The sequence below is a fragment of the Aegilops tauschii genome, chromosome 3, assembly GCF_002575655.3.
Source record: "Aegilops tauschii subsp. strangulata cultivar AL8/78 chromosome 3, Aet v6.0, whole genome shotgun sequence".
In the NCBI taxonomy this organism is placed as follows: Eukaryota; Viridiplantae; Streptophyta; class Magnoliopsida; order Poales; family Poaceae; genus Aegilops; species Aegilops tauschii.
The window spans coordinates 357,298,059-357,314,726 of NC_053037.3; positions in this window are offsets into that span (position 1 = coordinate 357,298,059).

Genomic DNA, 16,668 nt, shown 5'->3' on the forward strand with positions numbered 1-16,668 from the left:
CTATCGGTAACTTTACTTGGGGCTATATTTTTATTCACCACATGATATGTGTTTTTCTTGGAGCGTCTTGTACGATTTGAGTCTTTGCTTTTTAGTTTACCACAATCATCCTTGCTGTACACACCTTTTGAGATAGACACACATGATTCAGAATTTATTAGAATACTCTATGTGCTTCACTTATATCTTTTGAGCTATATAGTTTTTGCTCTAAAGCTTCACTTATATCTTTTAGAGCACGGTGGTGGTTTTATTTTATAGAAATTATTGATCTCTCATGCTTCACTTATATTATTTTGAGAGTCTTAAACAGCATGGTAATTTGCTTTAAATGTGAAATTAGTCCTAATATGATAGGCATCCAAGATGAGTATAATAAAAACTTCCATATTGAGTTCATTGAATATCGTGAGAAGTTTGATACTTGATAAGTGTTTTGAGATATAAAGGTGGTAATATTAGAGTGTGCTAGTTGAGTAATTGTGAAATTGAGAAATACTTGTGTTAAGGTTGGCAAGTCCCGTAGCATGCACGTATGGTAAAAGTTGTGTGACAAATTTGATGCATAAGATGTTCTTTTATTGCTTTCCTTATGAGTGGCGGTCGGGGACGAGCGATGGTCTTTTCCTACAAATCTATCCCTCTAGGGGCATGCGTAGTAGTACTTTGCTTCGAGGGCTAATAAACTTTTGCAATAAGTATATGAGTTCTTTATGACTAATGTGAGTCCATGGATTATACGCACTCTCAACCTCCCACAATTTTCTAGCCTCTATGGTACTGTGCATTGCCCTTTCTCACCTTGAGAGTTGGTGCAAACTTCACCGGTGCATCCAAACCCCGTGATATGATACGCTCTATCACACATAAACCTCCTCATATCTTCCTCAAAACAGCCACCATACCTACCTATCATGGCATTTCCATAGCCATTCCGAGATACATTGCCATGCAACTTTCCACCATTTCATTTATTATGACACACTTCATCATTGTCATATTGCTTTGCATGATCATGTAGTTGACATTGTATTTGTGGCAAAGCCACCATTCATAACTTTTCATACATGTCACTCTTGATTCATTGCATATCCCGGTACACCGCCGGAGGCATTCACATAGAGTCATATTTTGTTCTAAGTGTTGAGTTGTAATTCTTGAGTTGTAAGTAATAAAAGTGTGATGATCATCATTATTAGAGCATTGTCCCATGTGAGGAAAGGATGATGGAGACTATGATTCCCCCACAAGTCGGGATGAGATTCCAGACTAAAAAAAATAAAAAAAGAGAAAAAAAGGCCAAAGAAAAAAAAGGCCCAAGAAAAAAAAGAGAGAAAATGAGAGAAAAAGAGAGAAGGGACAATGTTACTATCCTTTTTCCACACTTGTGCTTCAAAGTAGCACCGTGATCTTCATGATAGAGAGTCTCCTATGTTGTCACTTTCATATACTAGTGGGAATTTTTCATTATAGAACTTGGCTTGTATATTCCAATAATGGGCTTCCTCAAAATGCCCTAGGTCCTCGCGAGCAAGCAAGTTGGATGCACACCCACTTAGTTTCTTTTGTGGAGCTTTCATATATTTATAGCTCTAGTGCATCCGTTGCATGGCAATCCCTACTCCTCACATTGACATCAATTGATGGGCGTCTCCATAGCCTATTGATTAGCCGCGTCAATGTGAGACTTTCTACCTTTTTTGTCTTCTCACATAACCCCCATCATTATACTTTATTCCACCCATAGTGCTATATCCATGGCTTGCGCTCATGTATTGCGTAAGGGTTGAAAAGGCTGAAGCGCGTTAAAAAGTATGAACCAATTGCTCAGCTTGTCATGGGGGTTATGCATGATGAGAACATTTTGTGTGACGAAATTGAAGCATGGCCTAACTATATGATTTTGTAGGGATAAGCTTTCTTTGGCTATGTTATTTTGATTAAGACATAATTGCTTGGTTAGCATGTTTGAAGTATTATTGTTTTTATGTCAACATTAAACCTTTATCTTGGATCTTTCGGATCTAAATATTCATGCCACAATAAAAAGAATTACATTGAAAATTATGCTAAGTAGCATTCCACATCAAAAATTCCGTTTTTATCATTTACCTACTCGAGGACGAGCAGGAATTAAGCTTGGGGATGCTTGATACGTCTCCAATGTATCTATAATTTTTTATTGTTCCATGCTATTATATTATCTGTTTTGGATGTTCAATGGGCTTTATTATACACTTTTATATTATTATTGGGACTAACCTATTAACCGGAGGCCCAGCCCAAATTGCTATTTTTTTGCCTATTTCAGTGTTTCGAAGGAAAGGAATATCAAACGGAGTCCAAACGGAATGAAACCTTCGGGAACGTGATTTTCGAAACAAACATGATCCAGAGGACTTGGTGTGCACATCAAGCAATCAACGAGGAGGCCACGAGGCAGGGAGGCGCGCCTGCCCCCCTAGTGCGCGCCCCACCCTCGTGGGCCCCTCGTAGCTCTCCTGACCGACCTCTTTCGCCTATATATACTCATATACCCTGGAAACATCAGAACAGGAGCCGAAACCCTATTTCCACCGCCGCAACTCTCTGTACCCGTGAGATCCCATCTTGGGGCCTTTTCCGGCGCTCCGCCGGAGGGGGCATTGATCACGGAGGGCTTCTACATCAACACCATAGCTCTCCGATGATGTGTGAGTAGTTTACCTCAGACCTTCGAGTCCATAGTTATTAGCTAGATGGCTTCTTATCTCTCTTTGGATCTCAATACAAAGTTCTCCTCGATTCTCTTGGAGATCTATTCGATGTAATCTTCTTTTGCGGTGTGTTTGTCGAGATCCGATGAACTGTGGGTTTATGATCAAGATTATCTATGAAAAATATTTGAATCTCCTCTGAATTCTTTTATGTATGATTTGTTATCTTTGCAAGTCTCTTCGAATTGTCAGTTTGGTTTGGCCTACTAGATTGATCTTTCTTGCAATGGGAGAAGTGCTTAGCTTTGGGTTCAATCTTGCGGTGCTCGATCCCAGTGACAGAAGGGGAAACGACACGTATTGTATTGTTGCCATCGAGGATAAAAAGATGGGGTTTATATCATATTGCTTGAGTTTATCCCTCTACATCATGTCATCTTGCTTAACGCGTTACTCTATTCTTATGAACTTAATACTCTAGATGCATGCTGGATAGCGGTCGATGTGTGGAGTAATAGTAGTAGATGCAGGCAGGAGTCGGTCTACTTGTCACGGACGTGATGCCTATATACATGATCATACCTAGATATTCTCATAACAATGCTCAATTCTATCAATTGCTCGACAGTAATTCGTTCACCCACCGTAATACTTATGCTCTTGAGAGAAGCCACTAGTGAAACCTATGGCCCCGGGGTCTATTCTCTATCATATTGATCTACCGTTATTTCTATTACCGTTTATTTTGCTTTCTTTACTTTTAGTCTTTATCATAAAAATACCAAAAATATTATCTTATCATCTCTATCAGATCTCACTTTTGCAAGTGGCCGTGAAGGGATTGACAACCCCTTTATCGCGTTGGTTGCAAGGTTCTTATTTGTTTGTGTAGGTACGAGGGACTTGAGCATGGTCTCCTACTGGATTGATACCTTGGTTCTCAAAACGGAGGGAAATACTTACGCTACTTTACTGCATCACCCTTTCCTCTTCAAGGGAAAACCAACGCAGTGCTCAAGAGGTAGCAACCCATATCTACTCAAATCATCTATGAAGGTCAGAAAATAACGATACCCGCCACGAGCCTCAATATTCATCGGACCACATACATCAGTATGTATGATTTCCAACAAATCTGTTGCTCGCTCCATTGTTCCGGAGAACGGAGTTTTAGTCATCTTGCCCTGAGGCATGGTTCGCAAGTACCAAGTGATTCATAATCAAGTGATTCCAAAAGTCCATCAGAATGGAGTTTCTTCATGCGCTTTACACCAATATGACCCAACCGACAGTGCCACAAAGAAGTTGCACTATCATTATCATCTCTCGATCTTTTGGCTTCAATATTATGAATATGTGTGTCACTACTATAGAGATTCAACAAAAATAGACCAATCTTCAAGGGTGCATGACCATAAAAGATATTACTAATATAACTAGAACAACCATTACTCTCGGATTTAAATGAATAACCGTCTTGCATCAAACAAGATCTAGATATAATATTCATGCTTAACGCTGGCACCAAATAACAATTATTCAGGTCTAAAACTAATCCCGAAGGTAGATGTAGAGGCAGCGTGCCGATGGCGATCACATCGACTTTGGAACCATTTCCCACGTGCATCGTCACCTCGTCCTTAGCCAATCTTCGCTTAATCCGTAGTCCCTGTTTCGAGTTGCAAATATTAGCAAGAGAACCAGTATCAAATACCCAGCCACTACTGCGAGCATTAGTAAGGTACACATCAATAACATGTATATCACATATACCTTTGTTCACCTTGCCATCCTTCTTATCCGCCAAATACTTATGGTAGTACCGCTTCCAGTGACTAGTCCCTTTGCAGTAGAAGCACTCAGTCTCAGGCTTAGGTCCAGACTTGGGCTTCTTCACTTGAGCAGCAACTTGCTTGCCCTTCTTCTTGAAGTTCCCCTTCTTCCCTTTACCCTTTTTCTTGAAACTGGTGGTCTTGTTGACCATCAACACTTGATGCTCCTTCTTGATTTCTACCTCCGCATCCTTTAGCATTGCGAAGAGCTCGGGAATCGTCTTATCCATCCCTTGCATGTTATAGTTCATCACAAAGCTTTTGTAGCTTGGTGGCAGTGATTGAAGAACTCTGTCAATGACACTATCAACTGGAAGATTAAATCCCAGCTGAGTCAAGTGATTATGATACCCAGACATTTTGAGTATATGTTCACTGACAGAACTATTCTCCTCCATTTTGCAGCTGTAGAACTTATTGGAGACTTCATATCTCTTAATCCGGGCATTTGCTTGAAATATTAACTTCAACTCCTGGAACATCTCATATGCTCCATGACATTCAAAACGTCGTTGAAGTCCCGGTTCTAAGCCGTAAAGCATGGCACACTGAACTATCTAGTAGTCATCAGCTTTACTCTGCCAGGCTTCACAACATCCGGCGTTGCTCCTGCAGTGGGTCTTGCACCTAGCGGTGCTTCCAGGACGTAATTCTTCTGTGCAGCAATGAGGATAATCCTCAAGTTACGGACGCAGTCCATGTAGTTGGTACCATCAGCTTTCAACTTAGCTTTCTCTAGGAACGCATTAAAATTCAAAGGAACAGTAGCATGGGCCATTGATATATAATAACATAGACATGCAAAATACTATCAGGTACTAAGTTCATGATAAATTAAAGTTCATTAATCATATTACTTAAGAACTCCCACTTAGGTAGACATCCCTCTAATCATCTAAGTGATCACGTGATCCAAATCAACTAAACCATGTCTGAGCATCACGTGAGATGGAGTAGTTTTCAATGGTGAACATCACTATGTTGATCTTATCTACTACTCCCTCCGTTCCGAAATGTAAGTCGCTGGAGGATTCGTTCCGACCAGGTGAAAACGGTGGAATTTACATCGTTGCCCCTAGTTTGAATCGGTATCCCCATCGTCTTCTTCCTCCATCCGCCAGGCCATCGCCCGCCCGTTCACCAGGTCATCGTCTGCCCGCCCGCCCCTGCTTCTCCTCCGCCTGCCCCTGCTTCTCCTCCATGCGACCAGGTCCCAGGCGCTCCCAGGTCCTCACCTCTAGAAGCGATCCCAGGTCCTTGTCTCCAACATCGATCTCAGATCCAGGGGCGATCCCAGTTCCCAGGTCCAGCAGCAGCAATCCTAGGTCCCAGGTCCAGCAACAGCGATCCCAGGCCTTAGGGCCTTATCCTGCTCCTTCTTGTTCTCTTGGGCGTGCTCCTTCTTCTCCTGGGCATGTTCCTTCTCCTGCAACAACAACATCAGAGATTATAGTCATACTGATCAGCAGCAGCAACAACAGCTGCTGGGTTCTTCTGCAGGTGGAGTATGACAGCAGCAGTAGTAGTTTGACAACAACAGCAGCAGTAGTTTCACAACAGCAGCATCATCAGATTAGCAACAACAGTAGTAGCAGATCAGCAACACATAAGGAGCAGAAGAAGGTTCTGGAGAACATGCTTTACCTGTAGTACCAGCTCACCACTGACAACGGCCTCGTCGTCTTGCCTGTAGAAGATGGTTCTCCCAGACCTCAACAACACTCCACCTGCAGAAGATGAGATGATTGAAGATGCAGTAGATGGAGATATACTAAATGCAGGTATATTTCAGAATTTGTTTGACATGAACTACTTTGTTAACTGAATGGGAGTAGAACAATGCAGATATACTAAATGCAGATATAGTACTAAATGCAGGAGTAGAACAATGGAAGTACACAATGAGGATAAAAAAACAATGATCAGTTAAAGTTAAAGTTAAATACTCTGTTAACTCAAATGATCAAATAAAGCAATGGGAGTACACAATTTGACATGGAACATTTTCAGTTAACTTTAACCGAATATTTTCAGTTAATTAATTTTTTTAGTTAAACTACTTGCAAGAGGAGTACACTACAGTAGCTTGCAATCCTCTTCTTGCAAGTCCTACACTAAACTACTGCTTGCAAGCACTACTACTTGCAAGTCCTAACTTAACAGCAGCAATCACCATCAGTACTCCAAATAATCCAAGAAAATTAATTGAAAAGGTTTAATACAAGAAAATTAATTGAAAAGGTTTAATTGTAAGCACTACAAGCAAACATGCTCAAAAGAGAAGAAACTGAATCAAATGCATGCATTGCAATACTCTACTCCGGCAAGCAAAATGCTACTGCTACTCAGTTTAATTTTAATTAAAGAAAATTTAATCATCGAGGGCACAAGAGGAGTATTTGCAAGAGAAGAGAAGAAGAGAGAAAGACGAGAAGAGAAAAGAAAAGAGAAAATCCTACACTTAATTATGAGCAGCTAAGAGAAGATGACAACAAGAACAGAGAAGAAGATACTCCTACACTTAATTACGAGCAACTAAAAGAGCAACTAAACTATTGCAAGCAATCAAGCAAGCTCTACTGCTACACTTAAATGGACTAGTACTCCATACATATGCCTACAGAAACACATTTTAATTAAATTGACTACTACATACGTTTGCATACTGAAATTGAGAGCTTTACCCATGCCTCTGTTCAGTGCAACAACATTTCACAAGGCTCTGCATAATTCTGTTGTTGGTGCTCTCCTACAGGCTCTCCATCCACAAGGAAAGTTCAATATCCATGCTTTAACAAAACTAGAGAAACTACTCCATGCTTCATATGCAAATTAACAGCTCCAGTAAGATAAATAAGCATTCATTAACAGTAGCAGTCCACTCCAACTTAAGCATTTATTTAAGGAAGCTACTCCAAATTTATGAGATCACTAAAGTTTGCACCAACATTATTCAGTCCATGAATGATGCAAACTGAAGGGACATCTGAATTTGACTGGATAACTGAATTATTCAGTCCATGAATGATCTTAGGAGTAGTAACAATCCTAACAAAATCCTTAACTGAATTTGACTGAATTATGCACCAGCATTATTCAGTCAATGCTAAAGTTTGAGAGTTCTGCAGTTTTATCTTGACTGAATTATGCACGGGAGCATAACATGATTATATTGAGCATAGCAGAGCATAACATTTGAGATTTTTGCAGTTTTATCTTAAGTTGCAGCAACATAACATGGAGTACCTTCCATAGTGACCAAGGAAGAAGTAGTGTCCGAGAAGCGGTGGTTAGGGAGGGCAGCACGCATGGTGCATCAGGGAGGGCAGCGGCCTGCATGTCCATATCTTAGCCGCTGCTGTTGGTGGCTCTTCCATGGCGTCGACCTGGACATGGAGACGGGGGTCAGAGATGGAGGGAGAAGAGATGGGGGTGGGTCAGAGAGAGAGAGAAGAGGAAGGATTTGTAACCATGGATCCATGGCTGCCTAAGCTTGCTGGCTAGGGATTCGGGTCCTCCGCCGACGCGGCTGTGTGGTCGTGGAGGAGGACGGCACTGCTATGGCTCTGCTCCGCTGCTCTGGCGTCGATACTTGCGGATCCAGCTTCGGTGCACACGGATCCATCCTCCGCCGCCCAGAAGCTTGTCGACGGCGCCTAAAAAAACAAGCTTTTGAGCTATGGTGCGGTGTGCGCGATCTGAGGAAACGGGGTGCACGGTGGGAGGAAACAGAGCGTGCGGTGCTGGCAAGGAGAGGCCGGCGAACGACAACGAGGAGAGGCCGGCGACGACGGGGATCTGGAGAGGAGCGAGAAGGGGTGGGTGAGAGGGGAACCAGAGAGAGTGAGCTCGAGTGGGTGAGGTGAACGAACGAGAGGGCATTTCTGGAAAGTGGAAAATATTCGTAGCGTATCAGAATTTGCACATTGAATGCTTAAAGGACTTACATTTCGGTACAGACAGAGTATATGATTCACGCTCGACCTTTCGGCCTCAGTGTTCCGAGGCCATATCTGCATATGCTAGGCTCGTTAAGTTTAACCCGAGTATTCTGCATGTGCAAAACTGGCTTGCACCCATTGTATGTGAACGTAGAGCTTATCACACCCGATCATCACGTGGTGTCTCGGCACGACGAACTTTCGCAACGGTGCATACTCAGGGAGAACACTTGTACCTTGAAATTTAGTGAGAGATCATCTTATAATGCTACCGCCGAACTAAGCAAAATAAGATGCATAAAGGATAAACATCACATGCAATCAATATAAGTGATATGATATGGCCATCATCATCTTGTGCCTTTGATCTCCATCTCCAAAGCACCATCATGATCACCATCGTCACCGGCGTGACACCTTGATCTCCATCGTAGCATCGTTGTCTTCTCGCCAACTATTGCTTATACGACTATCGCTACCGCTTAGTGATAAAGTAAAAACAATTGCAGGGCGATTGCATTGCATACAATAAAGCGACAACCATATGGTTCCTGCCAGTTGCCGATAACTCTGTTACAAAACATGATCATCTCAATCAATAAATTTAGCATCATGTCTTGACCATATCACATCACAACATGCCCTGCAAAAACAAGTTAGACGTCCTCTACTTTGTTGTTGCAAGTCTTACGTGGCTGCTACGGGTTGAGCAAGAACCGTTCTTACCTACGCATCAAAACCACAACGATTTTTCGTCAGGTGTGATGTTTTAACCTTCAACAAGGACCGGGCGTAGTCACACTCGATTCAACTAAAGTTGGAGAAACTGACACCCGCCAGCCACCTGTGTGCAAAGCACGTTGGTAGAACCAGTCTCGCGTAAGCGTACACGTAATGTCGGTCCGGGCCGCTTCATCCAACAATACCGCCGAATCAAAGTATGACATGCTGGTAAGCAGTATGACTATTATCGCTCACAACTCTTTGTGTTCTACTCGTGCATATAACATCTACGCAAAGACCTGGCTCGGATGCCACTATTGGGGAACACAGTATTTCAAAAAATTTACCTACAATCACGCAAGATCTATCTTTGTGATGCATAGGAACGAGCGGGAGAGTGTGTCCATGTACCCTCATAGACCGAAAGCGGAAGCGTTAAGTAACGCGGTTGATGTAGTCGAATGTCTTCGCGATCCAACCGATCAAGTACCAAACGCACGGCACCTCCGCGATCTGCACACGTTCAGCTCGGTGACGTCCCTCGTACTCTTGTTCCAACTGAGGTCAAGGGAGAGTTTCGTCAGCACGATGGCGTGATGACGGTGTTGATGAAGTTACTGACGCAGGGCTTCGCCTAAGCGCTACAACGATATGACCGAGGTGGTAATCTGTAGAGGGGGGCACTGCACACGGCTAAGACAACTGTCAACTTGTGTGTCTATGGGGTGCCCCCTCCCCCGTATATAAAGGAGGGGAGGAGGAGAGGGTCGGCCCTCATAGGGCGCGCCCAAGAGGGGGGGTCCTACTCCCACTAGGAGTAGGTTTCCCCCTTTCCTAGTAGGAGTAGGAGAAGAATGAAGAGGGAGAGAGGGAGAAGGAAAGGGGGCCGGCTCCCCACCCCAATTCGGATTGGGCTTGGGGGGCGCCCTCCACCTGGCCGCCTCCTCCTCTCTTCCACAAAGGCCCAATAAGGCCCATTGACTCCCCGGGGGGTTCTGGTAACCTCCCGGTACTCCGGAAAATGCCCGAACTCATCCGGAACCATTCCGGTGTCCAAACATAGCCTTCCAATATATCGATCTTTATGTCTCGACCATTTCGAGACTCCTTGTCATGTCTTTGATCACATCCGGGACTCCTAACTACCTTCGGTACATCAAAACACATAAACTCATAATACCGATCGTCATCAAACGTTAAGTGTGCGGACCCTATGGGTTCGAGAACTATGTAGACATGACCGAGACTCATCTCAGGTCAATAACCAATAGCGGAACCTGGATGTTCATATTGGCACCCACATATTCTACGAAGATTTTTATCGGTCAGACCGCATAACAACATACGTTGTTCCCTTTGTCATCGGTATGTTACTTGCCCGAGATTCGATCGTCGGTATCTCAATACCTAGTTCAATCTCGTTACCAGCAAGTCTCTTTACTCGTTCCGTAATGCATCATCCCGCAACTAACTCGTTAGTCAGATTGCTTGCAAGGCTTATAGTGATGTGCATTACCGAGAGGGCCCAGAGATACCTCTCCAACAATCGGAGTGACAAATCCTAATCTCGATCTTTGCAACTCAACAAACACCATCGGAGACACCTGTAGAGCATCTTTATAATCACCCAGTTACGTTGTGACGTTTGATAGCACACAAAGTGTTCCTTCGGTATTCGGGAGTTGCATAATCTCATAGTCATAGGAACATGTATAAGTCATGAAGAAAGCAATAGCAACAAACTAAACAATCATTGTGCTAAGCTAACGGCTGGGTCAAGTCAATCACATCATTCTCTAATGATTTGATCCCGTTAATCAAATGACAACTCATGTCTATGGCTAGGAAACTTAACCATCTTTGATTCAACGAGCTAGTCAAGTAGAGGCATACTAGTGACACTCTTTTTGTCTATGTATTCACACATGTACTAAATTTCCGGTTAATCCAATTCTAGCATGAATAATAAACATTTATCATGATATAAGGAAATATAAATAACAACTTTATTATTGCCTCTAGGGCATATTTCCTTCAGATGAACCTACTGGGCTTCATTCCGATCAGCCGTAACGGGCTGGTAGTTAGCGGGCCCTAAATGGGCTATATACGAACAGGCCGTTAATAGGATTTCCGTGGGCCGGCCTGTTACCTTTTGACCCAAGTCAAATGGGCCGGCCTTTTCACCGGAATGGGACTTTGTTGGGCCGTGCCACGTGTCGACGTATCATAGGCGCCGCCTGTTCAATGAGTGGATGACATCTGTCCCAACGGTGAGCCAACACGTGTTTCCTCTAGCCAATGAGAATTTTACACGTGGAAAATACCCATTGGTCCGGGCTGTTAATAGGTTATCGGATCCAAAACCGGACCCGATAGCTTAACGGCGACCTGTTACGGTGGATGCCACGTGTCGGTCACCCTTGACGAAAGCACTTCTATGACGCGCGATTTATCGTCATGGAAGTGGACACCTCCATGATGATAATTTTGGTAATGTCATGGAACACTTCTACGACAGCACAGGTATGACTATCTTGATTCTGTCATAGAATCGTCATGGATGTACATGCATGACAGAAAACGTGACCTACTGTGACAAACACCTATCATCACGGAAGTGTATTTTTTTGTAGTGCACCTCCTGTGTGCCACTGTGGTGACCCCTTCGACATATAAAAGGAGGCCCCAGGCGTAATGAGGGAGGATTCAGAATTTTTGGGCTAGGCATGCACCGCAGCTAGTTCAAGAACTCAAGAACACCAAATATACACCAAATCAAGACTAGGGTATTACGCATCGTTTGCGGCCCGAACCTGGGTAAAAATTCCCCCGCGTTGATCTTCTAGACCCGCTCTTTGCACAACCCCGCGCCCCGCCAACCGTAGTAGGGATTCCCTGTGATCCCATAGGTGTTCTTTCCCTGACATCTTTGGCGCACCAGGTAGGGGGCGCAAGCTGTGAAAAATCCGGTTTAAGAAGTTAACGCATTGACTTCATCGTCGCCATGGCCCCCAAGAAGAAGGGGATCACGGCAATCGGGTCGTCCGGAGCCGGCCCGTCCGCACCAGCGCGGGCAAGCGACGGGGTGGCCACGGATGGTGCCGGAGGCGCAGCCCGCGAGCATCCATGACACTCTGGCAATCGGAGGCAGGCGAGCCGCATTGTTCGGGTCCAAGACGATGAGCCACACGTCGCTGGGTCCAGGGGCGGGGCCGTGCTGCCCACGGGCGGCGCGGCAGCCTCTACGACGCCCCAGCCGGCGCCTGCGCCATGACCTTCCCAGGCCACAGGCAATGAGAAACACCGCGATGTCGGTGCCCCTGGGCGCCGCCGCGGGAAGAGCACTTTGCGTCACTCTCAGGACGCGCTGGGCCGGCGTGCGCACCTGGACGCTGGCAGGAGCGCCGCGCGACCGCGGGGCCATGATAGAGCTCCTTCTAACATGGTTAGAAGTCGGAGCACGTCACGGTCCACGCAGCTTTCGCCGCCTCCCACGCCAGCAGAAGCGTTGGCGCACCTGCCGCGGAGAAGCTCGACGAGTGGAGAGCCACCATTCGGAGCCTCATCAGCTTCGCCAACAAGGATGAACCGTGACCAGCGGAACCCTCGTGCAGGCGCTCTGTAGAGCCGGTGCATGCCGGTGGTGGGAGGACCGGAGGTGCTACGACCATGGTGCACTCTCCTCCCCCACGCTAGCAACAGCAGCCACCGGCTCATCGGGCCGACGCGTGTGACAACGTTTCTACATCGTCGTCTGACCCGCGGGCCCGCTGCGACCAACGTCAAGTTCTTCGAGAGCGAGCTCAGGAGGACGCGCCGACCACCATCGAGCAGCGGCGGGGAGCGCGCCATCAGTTAGATAGGCATGCGGGGCCCACTATGGACCGCCCAGCGCCGGGGGGCTCCGGCGACCTGCCTTACGAGGTGGGTTGTCCAGCCTTTACCCGTGAGCTGCGGCAGTTCCAGTGGACCTCCCACCGCACGTTCAAACCCGATGTTGGGGAAAAATACAATGACAAGACTCACCCGTCGGAGTTCCTCAGCATCTACACCATCGCGATGCAAGCCGCCGGGGCTCACGACGACAAGGTGCTCGCCAACTACTTTCCATTGGCACTTAAGCCCAACGTCATGTCATGGTTGATGCACCTGCCAGTGGATTCCATCTCTTCTTGGTCGGATCTGTGCCACGAGTTTGTTGGACCGGAGGCCACCAAGCTCCTGGCCAGGCAAGTGACTTGCATGTCATCCCCCGGAAGGACGGCGAGACCCTGCGCAAATACATACAAAGGTTCAGCCGTGTACAGTACACCATCCCAGAAGTTCACCCCGCCACTGTCATTAGTGCATTCCATTAGAATGTATGCAACCGCAAGATGCGTGAAGAGCTGGCGATGAACAAGGTTAAGGATGTAGCCGAACTTTAAGTTCTGGCTGATAGATGTTCTCGGGCTGAAGAAGGAAGGAAGTACTCCGGCAAGGACGCCGGCGCGGAAACCGACTCCATGGACGAAGACGCCGTCGCCCCAACGAAGAAGGGCCGACGGCACAACAGGAAGCGTCAGGGCAAGACCGTGCTTGCCATTGAGGGATCCGGCGACCCCGGTGAGGGAGTCCTGGACTAAGGGGTCCTCGGGCGTCCGGCCTGTTATCCATGGGCCGGACTGATGGGCTGTGAAGACATGAAGGCCGAAGACTGTACCCGTGTCCGGATTGGACCCTCCTTGGCGTGGAAGGCAAGCTTGGCGGCCAACTATGAAGATTCCTTCTTATGTAACCGACTCTATGTAACCCTAGATCCCTCTGGTGCCTATATAAACCGGGGGCATAGTCCGGATAGGAGATTCATTACCATAGTCATACAGGCTAGGCTTCTAGGGTTTAGCCATTACGATCTCGTGGTAGATCAACTCTTGTAATACTCACATTCATCAAGATCAATCAAGCAGGAAGTAGGGTATTACCTCCATAGAGAGGGCCCGAACTTGGGTAAACATCGTGTCCCCCGTCTCCTGTTACCATCGATCCTAGACGCACAGTTCGGGACCCCCTACCTGAGATCCACCGATTTTGACACCGACATTGGTGCTTTCATTGAGAGTTCCGCTGTGCCGTCGACAAAAGGTTCGATGGCCCCTTCAATCGTCCATGGTGACGCTGTCCAAGGAGAAACCTTGCTCCCATGACAGATTTTCGTGTTTGGTGGCTTCGTACTGCGGGCCGACTCGCTTGGCCGTCTGGAGCAGATCGATAGCTACGCCCCTGGCCACCAGGTCAGATTTGGAAGCTTGAACTACGTCGCGGATATCCGTGGAGACTTGATATTCAATGGATTTGAGACCGCAGCGATCGCTCCCCCTCGCCCCGATGAACATGACTTAAATCTGTCATCGTATCACATCCAGGAGATGGTTCCTGTTGCTGCAACAGCCTTAGAACCGGAGCAGATCGTGCCATCCGAGGCCACAGAGTCCGCGGCGTTGGAGCCGCACACGGACTCGACACCACGCAATATTTGCGTCAATGGAACTCCGGACTCGTCTCTGGCTATAAGTTCCGGGCCGGGTACGCCTGCGGACACCGAGCTGGATCGGTTATCGATTTTCGAATTTAGCGCTGCAGACATCTTCCAGCACTCACCTTTGGGCGATGTGCTAAACTCTTTAAAGAATTTGTCCTTGGAGAAAGACTCACAGCCGAACTATGTTCGGTTCGAGCCAGAGGCTGATGACGGGAAATTTTGCTTCCCACCCGCCACCCACTTCATAGCCAATGTCGATGACTTAACCGACATGCTTGATTACGGCTCCGAAGACATCGACGGTATGGACGATGATGCCGACAAGGAGCAGGTCCAAGACCCGCCATTTACTGGACATTGGACGGCCACCTCTTCGTACGATGTGTACATGGTCGACACACCTAAAAAAGCTAGCGACGATGACAAAGGAGATCCAGTTGCGAATAAACCTTCTGAGACACAGTCCAAGCGCCGGCGCCCTAAACGCCGCTCTAAGCCTCGTCGCTCAAAAGACAGCAACACTGGCACCGGAGAAAATAGTACTCTAGGCGACGCCAAAAACAATGAAGACCCTGTCGGGGCTGCATCCGAACAGGAGGAACATGACAACGGGCAAGATAACCCTGATAAACAGGCCATGCCCAATGACCCAGATGATGATAGTTATCGTCCAGTCTCTGAGGATGATGAGAGCCTTAGCAATGAGGACTTTATCGTGCCTGAGGCACCCCTCGAGCAGGAGCGCTTCAAGCTCCAACTAATAGCCACTGCAAGAAGCCTGAAGAAGAAGCAGCAACAGCTCCAAGCCGATCAAGACCTGCTCATTGACAGGTGGACTGATGTCCTGGCAGCCGAAGAATACGGCCTCAAGCGCCCAACGAAGAGTTACCCAAAGCGCAGACTGCTACCTCAGTTCGACGAGGAGGCACCAGATCCCTCGCGTAATGCGGAACGACCACCACGAGGTCGAGACACTGCGACGGACCGACCACCCCGCGGTCGGGATAAAATGACAACTCAGACCGAACAACAGCCCGCCCCACCACCTCGTAAACATAGGGATAGACCAGCTCGGGACCATACATACGACCTTCGGCAGGAATTGGACAGCAGAGCAAGACACACCAGATCGATCTACGGATCGCGAGAACGCTTCCCTACTCGGGACGACGGCTACCTATTCGGACGTGACAAAGCCTGTCACACCCGGGCCGATAACCGTAGACGGACTTCATCGAAGGTGCGCCGTGACGTGGCCCGCTATAGAGGCGCCGCACACCCTCTCTGCTTCACAGATGAGGTGCTGGATCACGAATTCCCCGAGGGGTTCAAGCCCGTCAATATTGAATCATACGACGGAACAACCGATCCTGCAGTGTGGATCGAAGATTTTATTCTCCACATCCACATGGCCCGAGGAGATGATCTCCACGCCATCAAATACCTCCCACTAAAATTAAAAGGGCCGGCTAGACACTGGCTTAATAGTCTGCCTGAAAATTCCATCAGCAGCTGGGAGGACTTGGAAGAGGCTTTCCTTGATAACTTCCAAGGAACTTATGTCCGGCCACCAGATGCCGACGACTTAAGCCACATAGTTCAACAACCTGGAGAATCAGCCAGAAAATTCTGGACTAGGTTCCTAACCAAAAAGAACAAGATCATTGACTGTTCGGATGCCGAAGCCCTAGCGGCCTTTAAACACAGCATCCGCGACGAATGGCTAGCACGCCACCTTGGCCAAGAAAAGCCGAAGTCCATGGCAGCCCTTACGGCACTCATGACCAGCTTTTGCGCGGGTGAGGACAGCTGGCTGGCTCGTAGCAAAAACACAGCCAGCGAGACAGGCCCCTCCGAGGCCAAGAATAGCACCGGCAAGCTCCGGCGCAATAGACACAAATGCCGAAGCACTGGCGACAACACCGATGACACCACCGTTAACGCCGGATTCA